We start from the raw sequence: 13,743 nt of genomic DNA, 5'->3' as shown, positions 1-13,743 counted from the left end.
TTGTGACTGTTTGTGTTTTGGGTTTCTGTCCTAGTGTTTCTAGCTCCCTAGTTTCGTGGTACTTCCTTAGTTCTGATTTTTAGGTTTTGTTATTTGACCTCCCAATGTTAATTCTGTGCTCGCTCTGTTCTGTGTCATCCCTACCTGTATATCCCCTCTAGTGTAGTAAGGTTTCTGTGTAAAGCCCGCGTCTCTGAGTCTGTGTCTTTGCGTGTGTTTTGAGTTTCCTGTTTTATTGTGAAAGTCTGTCTTATGCCAGTGTGTTCAGTTTGCGTTTCCCCTGTCTCGTCTTGTCGATCACAATCAGCTGTGCCTCCCTCCTGTGTGTAGTTTCCTCGTTCCCTTCTGTGTATTTATAGCGTGTGTTCACTCATGTTAGTTGCTAGTCCGTCTGTGTTTCTTCCCTGCGTGTTTCTCCCAGAGTCGTGCATTCAGGTTCGTTTTTGTTAGTCTCTTCCAGTCTAGGTCACTTTTAGGTTTTGTTTCTGTTCGCCGTGTTTCTGTTTGTGCCACCAGTGTGTTAATAAAAGCTCGCTCACGTCCAAGCCAGTGCCTGCGTCTGGATCCTGTCTCACACTCACCACACGTCTGCCCCCGCAGCCGTGACAGTATTTCATGGTTCTCATGCTGTAGTTAGTGATGGGCAGATGAAGCTTCATGAAGCACTGAAGCTTTTCATCCAATTGGTTCACCCCAGCGCAAAGCGTCTTGAAGCTTCATTTGCTCTAGTAGGACATCTACTGGACGTAAAAATATTAGAATAGAATAGAATAGAATAATCCTTTAATTGTCCCACAAGGGGAAATTTGGTTGTATCAGCAGCAAAAAAACACGCATATACAAACAGAACAGGACACACAGAACCGAAGCACAATTTTTACATATTTACATCTTTACATCATGGACAATAGTTACCAGAGCAGAGTACAGTACAGTTGTTTAAATTAGCGTACACATAGTGTGCAAACATAGCAGGATACTGAAAGATGTTTAAATAGTTAAGAATATTTAGAATAATTAGAAAAGTGCAGATTGTTTATTGTACCCGTGCATTAAAAAGTAAACATGTAACTTTCAATAAGTTAGTGTATATATAAGCTGAGAAAAGTAATGTGCAGTTATAACAGTAAAAGTTGTTACAGCGCTGATGTAAACATCTGTGTTTGTTGGGAGCAGTTCTGATTGTACAGTCTGACAGCTGCAGGGAGGAAGGACCTGCGGAAACGCTCCTTCATGCATCTAGGATGCAGCAGTCTGTCACTGAAGCAGCTCTGCAGTTCAGCAACGTTTACATGCATGGGGTGGGAGACTCTGTCCATCAGAGATGTTATTTTGGCCAGAGTCCTTCTGTCTCCCACCACCTGCACTGGGTCCAGGGTGCATCCCAGAACAGAGCTGGCCTTCCTGATGAGTTTGTCCAACCTCTTCCTCTCAGCTGCCGATAAACCGCTGCTCCAACATACCACACTGTAAAAAATGACAGATGCCACCACAGAGTCATAGAAGGTCTTTAAAAGCGCTCCCTGGACTCCAAATGACCTCAGCCGCCTCAGCAGGTAGAGTCTGCTCTGACCCTTCCTGTAAAGAGCATCAGTGTTGTGGCTCCAGTCCAGTTTATTATTCAGGTGAACACCCAGGTACCTATAAGAGTCCACTATCTCAATGTCCACTCCCTGGATGTTCACCGGTTTCAGTGTGGTGGGTCTGCGTCTCCGGAAGTCCACCACCAACTCCTTGGTTTTCCCGGCGTTGATCAGCAGGTGGTTCTGCTGACACCAGTCCACAAAGTCCAGAGTCCACTGTCTGTACTCTGAGTCGTCCTCACCTGTGATGAGGCCGACTATAGCAGAGTCGTCAGAGAACTTCTGTAGGTGGCAGCGTGGGGAGTTGATGGAGAAGTCTGCAGTGTAGAGGGTGAAGAGGAACGGTGCCAGCACAGTTCCCTGTGGGGCCCCCGTACTGCAGACCAGCGTGTCAGAGACACAGCCCTGTGACCTCACATACTGTGGACGTTCTGTGAGGTAGTCTAGTATCCACTGGGACATGTGGTGGTCCACTCCTGATAGCTCCAGCTTGTCTCTCAGAAGTCGTGGCTGGATGGTGTTGAAAGCACTGGAGAAATCAAAGAACATGATCCTCACAGTGCTTCCAGGCTTCTCCAGGTGAGTCAGAGCTCGGTGCAGGAGGTAGATGATGGCGTCCTCCACCCCGATGCCAGGCTAGTAAGCAAACTGCAGCGGATCCAATGAAGACCTCACCAGGGAGCGCAGATGGTTTAGAACCAACCTCTCCAGGGTCTTCATCAGATGCGATGTCAGGGCTACCGGCCTGTAGCTGCTGAGGTCCTTGGGATGGGAGGTCTTTGGTACCGGTACCACACAGGAGGTCTTCCACAGCTGTGGTACTTTCCCCAGTGACAGGCTCAGGTTGAACAGATATCCTAAGATGTCACACAGTTCATCTGCGCAGCATCTCAGGAGTCTGGAGCTGACGCCATCTGGACCTGCAGCCTTCCGCACCTTGATCTTGCGAAGCTCGTTCCTCACTTGAAGTGCTGAGATAGAAAGAGTGGGTTTTGGGGGAGGGGTGTGTATGTTGGACTCCACAGAAGCTGGGGTTGGGTGTAATGACTGGGAGCTGGGAGGTGTGAAGCTGAGAGGTGTGAAGTCCTGAGATGAAGGACAGGCAGACCCTGGAGATGAAGGAGATTGCAGCAGGGGGGACGATGCTGTGGGAGGGGTGGGTGGTTGATCAAACCTATTAAAATATTTATTTAGGTCATTCACCCACCCCAAGTCTCCTGCAGCCTGGGGGGTTGGTTTTTGTCCTGAGATTGTCTTCAGGCTGTTCCAAACCCCTCTGATGTTGTCCTGTTGCAGCTGCTCTTCCATCTTCCGCCTGTAGTTTTCCTTTCCTTGCCTTATCTTCCATTTCAGCTTCTTCTGAACAACTCTCAGCTCCTGTTTGTCTCCAGATCTAAAGACTCTCTTCTTCTCCTTGAGGAGAGCCTTAATTTCAGGATTAATCCATGGCTTGTTGTTAGAAAAACAACGTACCTTTTTGATGGGTACGGTGTTGTCCACACAGAAGTTCATGTAATCCGTAATGCAGTCTGTGATGCTGTTGAGGTCATCCTCCAGGGGGCTGCAGAGGTTGTCCCACACAGTAGAATGGAAACAGTCCCTCAGGGCCTCTTCAGTCTCTGCCGACCATTTCCTTACTGTGCGTTTCACTACTGGTTCTCTGTGTACTAAAGGTTTATACACAGGCTGGAGATGAACCAGGTTGTGATCTGAGCCCCCCAGGGGAGGGAGAGGTGATGAGCTGTATGCCTCCTTGGTGTTGGCATACAATAACTCCAATGTTTTATTGTCTCTGGTGTGGCAGGTAACATACTGGGTGAAGGTGGGGAGAGTGGAGGACAGGGAGATGTGATTAAAGTCCCCAGAGATCAGGAAAAGGGCCTGAGGGTGCTGTGTTTGGAGTCTGCTGGTTACAGTGTGCAGGACCTCACAGGCTGCTGCAGCGTTAGCAGAGGGCGGGACATACACAGCTATCATAATCACGTGTGTAAACTCTCGCGGTAGATAGTACGGTTTCATGCTAACCGCTAGCAGCTCAATGTCCTTACAGCATAGCGTCTCTTTGATAGATAAATGTCCAGAGTTACACCATCTATCGTTCACAAACACAGCCAGACCCCCTCCTCTCTTCTTACCACTCTCCGTTGTTCTGTCGGCCTGGATCAGATGAAAACCATCCATGTTTACGTGTGAGTCCGGAGTTAGCGCAGTTAGCCACGACTCTGTGAAGCACATCAGGCTGCACTCCCTGTAGCTCCTCTGATGTCGGGTAAGAGCCGCCAGCTCGTCTGCTTTATTGGGGAGAGATCTCACATTCCCCATAATAATAGATGGAATCGCTGGCCGGTACCTCCTAACTTTACTGCGACGCCCAATCCCGGCCCGAGTACCGCGTCTCTTCCTCCTCACCTCGCGGGGGATGTTAGCTTGCTCGGCGGTAGGCATGGCAGCGGAGGCTCCGAGGGCTAACAGCTGATCCCTGCTGTAAACAATGGGAGGTCGGACCTCCACGCGCTCTCCGGACAAAGACGCCGTAAAAAATGTAATAAAGAACACCATTGTCCATAGAATTCTGAGCTCCATTGTGGGGGACAGCAGTCCACAATAGAAAAATAAAAACAATAAACACAAAAACAACAGAGAAACATATATTAAAGACAAAAAAGGACTCGGTCAGGTTGGAGCTGCTGATACTGGCTGCCAGCTCGGAGCGGCGCCGGAAGTAGAATTAGTTGGCATGAATTTGAAGAGTGTGGCATTTTGCACACAGCCTGTAAATATCAACAACAACAGGAGTGTGTAAAACATGTATATTGTAGTGATGGCAGTATACTGTGTATATTTATACTGGCAGTATGGAAAATGATTATTTGGAAATGCTTAAAATAGAAATGATCATTTACTGTGAGGTGAGGTGTGGTTGGGGTATGGACAGCGGTTGTGCTTTTGTAACGCTGAGGTATGGACAGCTACACACTGAGGCTTTGAGCCTCAGTCCTGCCTGTTCACATTTTATTCTGTAAAAACTAAAGTTTCACTGCTTTTATGACCTTTTTAGTGGGGAGAACATAGCTAGGATTTAATGATTTAACAGATCTTTTAAATCCTTTGTCCTCCACAATGCTAAATGGCTGGGAGTCCTCAATCACCATGCTAACCAGGTCTTCATTTGAGATTGTTCTCCTGAGGAAAGACAATAAAAACAAAGCACAAATATAAATATCACACACGTAATTTATTACAGTTGTACAATATTGTTATATCATTTAGTAACATTACAGCATGCTATATTATCATGGCATTTGATGGCTCACCTGGTCTTGCTCCACAATCGGTGTTCCCCTTATTCTCATGCAAAGCTCTGTAGTGCCTAAGCATGGATGAGGTGTTGTTGTTATATCCCAGCTCCCTGGCACATAGCAAACACTTCACCTTGTACAAAAGTAAAGACAGCTTAACATGAATTGTATTGCACCATCAGTATTATGAAAATACATCTTCTGTAGAAATTTACATACCTTGTTGGGAGGAATAAGATAAATGTTCCCACACAGGGGAGGACATCCTCCTCTTCTTAGCTGGCTCCATTCTCTCCTGACCCAGATAGCAAGACGACATTGAATCTATGTTGATTTTTCATCCGATCCGTCGTATATGGTCGGGGTTGAAATGCCAATGTTGTAACAACATTGAAATACTGTGGTAAACCGACGGTCTTACTATAGAGACGTTGTAACGATGTTGATTCACCGTTGTTTTTTTGTCATTGATATTTGATCTATTTATAGTCGACCAGGTGACAACAACAACGTCGAGAAAACGTCTATTTATAGTTGACGATCATTCGGCTCCGGTCACCATCAAAAACCATCGATTTGTAGTTGAGCATTAAATTGCACTGCAACTGATCGGGTATAAAGTACCAGAGAAAGTAGATTTATTGTTCATTTGTTATCAATGACTTGGTCTAGTTCACCAGCTTTAAAAAATCATGTCTACGTGCAATTTATGTATAGTTGACCGGGAAATTAAAGCAGCGATCACTTGGACTATTCCGCAGCACCCCTCTCACATTGGTACATCCCCCCAGGTATTCATTGTCTTCTACAGTAGAGCGGGACATTTGATTTACTCTCAGCGGAATTGACCGGAGAAGGCATCAGGTCATGCACTGCACTGGCCTGCACCACGATTAGTATAAGGTAAGAATGAATGATTTTTTTTTCCTACTCGTTATTTCCATGTTTGCATTTGAATAACAGTAAAAAAGTCGTTAATGTTGTACATTAACAAGTTTTTTACTGTTATTTACGTTGCTCCCACAAAATGTGGGAGCCCGAAATTGTGTCTACTTCTTACAATCCGGCAACAAATAAATTGCACTGCGAACAAAGTATATCAACAAAGAAAACATTTTCGTTTCATAATTTCTTCGTTATATTCCCTTACAAAGCTAGCTTTAACGCTTCGAGGTTTCCTTTGTTCTTGCCGTGGCCTCGGCGCTTGACCCAGACTTTCACTCTGTAGTTGCTTAGTACTACAAAAAATTCTAAATCTGTGATATATGATTGATAAACGTAAAGTTAACTGTATAAACGTGTTCAATGACTTTGTTACTTTTGATGATTGGAGAGCACTCGCTTCAATTCGCACACGAAAACTTTAGACTCAGTTTGAATGCCCACGTGACTGTACGTTGCACGCTGACCTAACTTTATGTTGCACGCGTACATGACTTTCCGTTTGTGCCTTGAATAATGAATAAGGCTACGTCCACACGTACCAGCGTATTTTTGAAAACGCTGATTTTTCTATGCGTTTGCACCTTTTGTCCACACGTAATTTATGTCTGGCCGTACATTGTGTTTGTATTTCCAGGCACATTTCACTAAGCAGAACGCAGTCTTCAGAGATCTCTACGTGAACACTGTGATCTGACCTTCAGTCCGAAGAAGAAACCCAGACCAGTCTTAAAAGAAAGCACAAGTAAAACCTTTTTATTCACAAACATATCTTTGATTGTTAAGAATTTATGATCTTGTCTTTTATACATATCTGTGGTGCTTGCATACTGCAATATCACCACATAATATAGTCCAAAAAGTGGAAGTTTGTAAACTTTTTAAAAATGCAAAGCCGTGTACACTTGTGCACTTCAAAAATTCATTGTATACTGTACCTTCTTGCACGTCTCTGTTTCCTGTGTGTGTTGTTAGAAATCAAACTAACTTTAGGAAACAATATGCCAAAAGCATATTTACAATTACTTAAGACCGTTTTTAATTTCTTTTCTTTAGACCAAATCCCCTGTACACATATACGGACTCAGAGGATGAGCAGCCTACAAAAAAACGGTTTCCCCAGGCCCCTCGAGTGAAAATACCAGGTAATATAATACTGTCTAGTGTCTGTGTACATATCTGTGTCTGACACAAGGAAACTTTTTTGACAAGTTGTCTGTATTCTTAAATACTTAAAAAATTATCTTTTTCTAAACAGCCCTCATCACTCCAGTCTGCCCCCCAGCCCACTGATAGCAACCATCATAATGCCACACCCAGCTTCTGGCACCTTTCGCCACTCCGGCACAAACCGACACAGCTTTGCGATCTCGCCAGCATGCAGTCTGATGTCTTCCCTATAGATGGTATGCTTTTAAAAAAGCTTTAAAGCTGCATCACAATGTCATTGTACTCTTATCTAAAAAAAAAACCCCAATTTATACTCCTGAATGTCATCTTGTTGTGATTTTTTTTTTTTTTCCTGCAGATTCCAGAGACTCTGTGAGGCCACTATTACAAGGCAAGTTTGAAAATCTTGGAATTTCACAGTTTACATGGTATAACAAATATATGTGACAGGCAAAAACTAGTAAACACTTTTAGCAGTTACAAGAACTAACAAATGAATATCCAACAAAAGGGAATAGAAATACATTGTACTGCCAATACTTTGGTTTATTCTTTGTATGACTTGAAAATCAGGCTTTAGGGAAAACTAAATGACATGTTTCTATCATCAATTACATGAAGTAAACACACAAGCACTTGCATACACATTTAAGACATGAGACACGCTAATTCCATCTCATAAAATGTGTCTATAGGTGAGACGCTTTGCGTTGATTGGTGCTGCTGGACCACACTGGAGGTGCGAGTCCGCCGTGTAATGGTTTATGCCATTACAAAGGAGCTGGCCTCTGTACTCAACTGGGCAGGGAAAAAAAAACCAAGGACCAGACAAAGCAAAAAAGGGCATTTAAAGAGACAGCGCTGTGCAGATGCATATTTGGTAAGTTTTAACATTTATTGTAGTTTTATGAGCCTAAAGTGAACAATAAAGGGATCAATTGATGTGCTGGGTGCGTTTCACATTTCCTATGTCTGTTTTTTGCTATATTACTTTGTCTTTCTTAATAACAAGACTTTCATGTCCGGTTAATCTGGAGATGGAGTCTTTGGTCTTCGGCTTGTTTTGTCCTCGGGTTGTACACTTTGTACAGCCCGAGGACCCCATGTTTTCTTTTTTTTTTTTAAAGGATACACGGCACACCATGCTAAGACATATCACATTTTCAGCTTATAGCTCTTTGGGAATCAAATGCGGCAGTTTGCTGATTTCCGCCTGGTGACTTTCATGTTTATCAGCCTAGGAGTTTACATACTTTCTTCCTGCTGAAGACAATTAACAAGAGCTTATTCATGTGCTCTAATTCCCTTTTTTTGTCTTTGTTTTTTTGTGTGTGTGTCTATTTTTGTCCTAGATGGCCTGGCGCAGCAGGTAGGGGCGAACTCTATGTCTGAGTTGGTCTTTGCTCAAGCAGTCCAGAAATGGCTCAGATATGCTCCAGATCGTACGGGTGGCGCGCAGGACGCACATCATCCATCCCCATCCCGGAGTAAATAATAAAAAGTGACGTGAAACATAGAAATGTAAATAGGAAACTTTGTCTTTTAATAAAGTATTTTGCAAATGATACATGTCTATTGACCTTTTTTGTTTTTTTTCAATAAAAAGCAACTGTGCGAAAGAGGTGGAAAATCAATACCATAGCTCAACAGTGTTTCAATATCAGAATCTGACATTGTTTCAATGTCAACAGTGTTAGAAAATATAACGTCGAATCAATGTCAGGTTTCAACATTGATTCAACATCAAAACCTGACGTTGTTTCAACGTTAAAAATGGGTGCAAGAGTGATGTTGGGTCAACGTCACACTTCAACGTTGCTTCAATGACGTCGCCTGATATTGACTCAACATTGTTTCAATGTTTCCTTGCTATCTGGGGACTTTCTCTCCTCACTCTCCTAAACCTCCAAACTCTCTCCAAACTGTCTCCAAACTCTCACTAACCGCAACTCTCCATCAAACACCCACATTTTGAATGAAGTCTGAGGGGTTTATATCGCTATCATAGCTCGCAGCAAAGTTCGAACCACTTCCTGAACCAGTCACGTGGTACAGCCGGGCAGCGAGGCTTCGGACGTCATCATTTTCAGCTCCTCCCATAAATGAAGCAAGCCTCGATACGCGCATCGCGGAAACGCCCCCTCCATTACTCGATACAAGCTTCGAAGCCTCGATACAGAACGTCCCATCACTAGTTGTGGTCACTTTTTATCATGAAAGGCAAAGGAAACTAAGTGCAGAGCAGCATCTGCTAAAGGCAGTAGATTCCATGTTGGTTGGGTGGAGAGAGATCATGAAGGACGCCCGCTGTTAAAAAGAAGCAGAAGAGGAGAGAAACAAAAACGGTTTTCATCTAAAGCTTCTCCATCTTCCAGTGGTCGTCTAACTTCCAAGATTATTTATTGCTAAACTAAATCAACAGTCAAATATTTTTGTTATTAAGTGTATTTTAAACTTAATTCAGCTTTCTATTAGCTAAGCAGCATATAGTACTGTATTTATTTACTCACTGTGGAAACATGGACCCTCAAACTGGGCTGGGCTTATAGTGCATATCCCTCCTGTATTCTGGTCTGTGTTGAAAATAATAGTCTCTGTTTTTAAAACATTTTCTATTGAAATGTTTTAAATGATGCTGTTAGGACTGGTGGATGAATCTGTTACATAAGTGATTGACTTCATGTGTTTGAAATATACTTTTACTATCAGACTAGAGCACTGAAAACACATCATGAGATGTTCACTTGAATCTCAGCAACTTTAGTGCTCAGACAATCAAAAGATATCAAATAGAAACTGAGTGTGAAGCAGCAAAGTTCCCGTCATTATTTTTAAAGTCATTGAACTTTGAGCTCAAAATCTTCTTTGTCCATTAAACCTGCTTTACAAAAACCCCACTTAACAAAGTCTTGTCTATTCTCACTGCTTTGATCGAGACTTGTTAGACATAGTAATTCTTTCAAAAATCATTTTCTGTTTATTATGTAATAACTTTTATACCATAAGACAATGTAAAAAAAAACATCTGTTGTAGAAATGTAACATTACCTTAATTCTGTATTATTTTTGTAATCAATATTTTTTTTCTCTCTTTCCTGTCTGTTCTTTCAGTTGTTTCTGTGAGTGGTGGGGAGTGCTTTCATTCAGAGTCCACTGCAGAGGTGCCCATTGTGTCGCAACAAGCAAAAAGTATTAAAGTGATGTTGTGTAGGTATGTAAAGACAACAGGAGAGGTCTCAGTGTCTCACTCCAACTTTATTAACGGATTCACCAGAACTCCACATACAAAAAGCGCCAAAATCTCCACCCCAACACTTCCCTTAAACTTGGGTGTGAGTGTAGCCACCTGGTGGTCCGCCACACATACCTCCCCCCGAACACCCAGTAAGGTCTCTTTTCAGTCCAGGACCCTGGGCCTAAGCAAACGCCCCGAACGACTGAACCTGGGAGGGAGAGATCTGGCAGAGGAAGGTCCATCCTGTGAACGAGGCTGGTGTAGGCGAGCAGGAAAGGCAGGAGGAATTTCAAACGCCGGCGGTTGGGGGTAGTCCTGGGGGGAAAACCAGAGTCTGTTAACCCCGTGGAAGGAGGGCGGCCATGGCGAGGGGCCTGGGCCGGCACTACATGACTGTCCGCAAGAATATGTGCAGGTTTAAGTCTGTCAACACACACCGTTTCCCTACGTCCCCCAAAATCCAAAACAAAATGTTTCTGGCCTGGTTCGATAACCCTAAACAGGCCATTGTACAGCAGACACAGCGGCGTCCTATGGGCATCGTGCCTGACAAAAACAAACTTAGCTAAAGTCTTTGGAACAAAAGTGTCAGGCAGGCAATGGTGCACCGGACCAGGAACCCGAAGCGCGTGCAAAAGCGGGTTAAGGGATAGCATAGATGGATTGAAGCAGGGGGGAGGGTTCTCGGGTGGTGGGTCAACAATAGTCAAAAGGTACGTAAAACCTTGTGACTGCGGCAGAGGACCCACCAGATCAACATGCACATGATCGAAACGTTTGCCGGGGATGAAGAACTGCTCCAGGGGTGCCTTGGTGTGTTTATGAACCTTCGCGCGCTGGCATGGCGTGCACGCCGCCACCCATTCCTTCACCAATTTGTGAAGGCCCAGCCAAACAAACTTTGAGCCGACAAGTTTAACAGAGGCCCGGACCCCCGGATGAGAGAGAGCATGTACTGAGTCAAAAACGTGACGACGCCATGAACCGGGAACTACTGGGCGAGGGTGGCCAGAGAAGAGGGCGGCCGGAGGAAACGTCACAGAACAGCAGAGGGCCGCCGTTCTGCACGGGTCTGTCCTCCAGTATGAGGGCCATCTGCGTGGATTTAAGCGCAAGGATGTCTGGGTCACCGCTCTGATCGGCAGCCATGGCGGAGTAGTCTATGCCGACAAACATGGGAGAAACCAGCGCACGGGAAAAACAGTCAGCCACATGATTGGACTTACCAGCCATGTGCTAAATGTCCGTGGTAAACTCAGAAATGGCTGCCAACTGGCGCTGCTGGTGCGGACTCCATGGATCAGAAACTTTGGACATTGCAAACGTCAAGGGTTTGTGGTCCACGTACATGATAAAGTGACGACCCTCGAGAAAAAAACGGAAACGGAAATCGCCAGGTGGAGAGCTAGTAGCTCCCTGTCAAAAACGCTGTAATTGCGCTCGCTGTCTCGTAGTGTATGGCTGAAAAAGGCGAGCGGTTGCCTGACACCCAAGATTCGCTGTTCCAGCACCGCATCCACCGCTATGTCTGACGCATCAGTGGTCAACGCAATCTGCGCCGAAGGGGATGGGTGGGTCAGAAGGGCAGCATTAGCTAACGCCGACTTAGCATCAGAAAACGCTTGGATGCGTTCCGGAAACCAGTCAACGGAGTCATTAGTCTTTTTACCTTTTAACGCCCCGTAAAGGGGCTGCAGCAGATGCGCTGCTCTGGGGAGAAAACGGTTGTAAAAATTCACCATCCCCCAAAATTCCTGCAGTGCCTTAACAGATGTGGGACGCGGAAAATCTGAAACAGCTCGGACTTTGTCAGGCAACTGAACCGCGCCCTCGGTGGAAATATGGTGCCCCAGGAAGTCGAGAACCGGCAACCCAAACTGGCATTTAGACAGATTAATGATCAGTCCATGCTCTGCCAAACGCTGAAAAACCTGACGCAGATGGAACGTGTGCTGCTCCTCTGAGTTGCTGGCCACCAGTATATCATCATGATATACAAAAACAAAGGGCAGCCCGTGCAAGACCGAGTCCATCAACCGCTGGAAGGTTTGGGGGGCGCCTTTCAGGCCGAAAGGCATGCGCAGAAACTCGAAAAGGCTGAAAGGTGTTATGACGGCGGTTTTGGAGAGATCCTCAGCGCGCACGGGAACCTGGTGATATCCCCGTACCAAATCAATCTTCAAAAAAACCGAGGTCCCCGCAAGATGGGCGGAAAAATCTTGGATGTGGGGAAAAGGACTATCGTTCTCTATGACATTATTGACACGGCGGAAATCCCACAAGGTCGCCACCGACTATCAGATTTGGGCACCATATGTAAAGGGGAAGCCCAGGCACTATTCGAATGCTGCCCAGGCGCTCCATGTTGGCAAACTCCTCCCGAGCGACAGCCAGTTTGAGCAGGGTCGAGGCGGCGCGCGCGCGAACACCAGGGGCCCTACTGTAGTTATGTAATGCTCCACCCCATGCTTCGTCACAGTGCTCGAGAAAGTGGGGACAGTGAGTGAGGGAAACTCAGAAAGCAAACCCTGAAAAGCATTACCCGAAGCTACTGAGTTAGCATGCACCACGGGCTGAGCACCCTGAGTCAAACAGGGTAATGAAGAAAATGACACAGCGTCAATTAAATGTCTGTAAGCAACATCAACCAGCAGTCCATGAGCATAAAGAAAATCAGCGCCTATTATAGGCACAGAGCTAGCAACAACTACAAAGTTCCACTGAAAGTCACAGTCATGAAAGCAAACAGTCACCAACCTTTCAAGGTTTTAATGGATGAGCTATTAGCCGCAGTTAGCAGTGGCCTGCAGCCCTCAGCTAGCCTGTCCGAGCCAGCCGGGGGAAGAAGGCTCTTCTGTGAGCCGGAGTCCACCAGGAAACGCCTCCCTGAGCGTGAGTTCTCTATGAAAAGCACCCTTTCCTTGTTGCCAGCGGTCGCGGCTGCTACAGAGCGCTGGCGGGCCCGTTTCCTTGGGTCTTGAAACTGCAAGGTGGCAGACAGCGCCATGCCTTCGCTCCAAAAGGCTGGTGATAAAAAAAAAGCCCTTTTCCGTGGTGCCGCCTTGCAGCGATTCCAGCCACCGTCGATGAGTCGGAGGGCCCCTGGAGTATTGGTGAGGGGGCGGGGGAAGCCGCTGGTGAGTCCGGGACAATCGCCTGGACACCGAAACTCCTGGTAGCCAGGAGGATGCGATCCGCCTCTTCCGCAAGGGAGCGGTAATCCTTCGTGGCCAATAGCAGGGAGTTGGCAAGGCCAGCGTGCACCGGAGCCGGCAGCTGTCGGAGGAAGAGGTGGGTGAAGAGGAATCCTCCGTCATCCGCGCCCAGTAAGGACAGCATGCGCTCCATGAGCTTGAGAGCGGTACCATCACCCAGGCCTGCGAGGGAGAGGAGTTTCTCGGCCCGCTCAGCATGAGAGAAGGAGTAACGCTGCAGCAGCGCCTTGAGGGCGGTGTATTTCCCTTGGGCGGTGGGGTCCTCTAGGAGAGTCCTCAGCGGCGGGTGGACAGCGGAT

At 46.0% G+C, this 13,743-nt stretch overlaps 1 long non-coding RNA gene across 1 annotated transcript; it reads left to right on the top strand.

Annotated features, from left to right (window-relative positions):
- Positions 1–5,731: 5,731 nt before the first annotated feature.
- On the top strand, positions 5,732–6,931 carry LOC109203676 (uncharacterized). The gene is made up of 3 exons (XR_002063429.2): positions 5,732–5,785; positions 6,462–6,569; positions 6,881–6,931. It is a non-coding gene; the product is annotated as an uncharacterized LOC109203676 (long non-coding RNA).
- Positions 6,932–13,743: the final 6,812 nt, after the last annotated feature.

Source organism: Oreochromis niloticus, linkage group LG3 (assembly GCF_001858045.2).
Source record: "Oreochromis niloticus isolate F11D_XX linkage group LG3, O_niloticus_UMD_NMBU, whole genome shotgun sequence".
NCBI lineage: Eukaryota > Metazoa > Chordata > Actinopteri > Cichliformes > Cichlidae > Oreochromis > Oreochromis niloticus.
The sequence above is the reverse complement of the archived record's forward strand: the minus strand, read 5'-3'. Positions and strand labels throughout refer to the sequence as shown.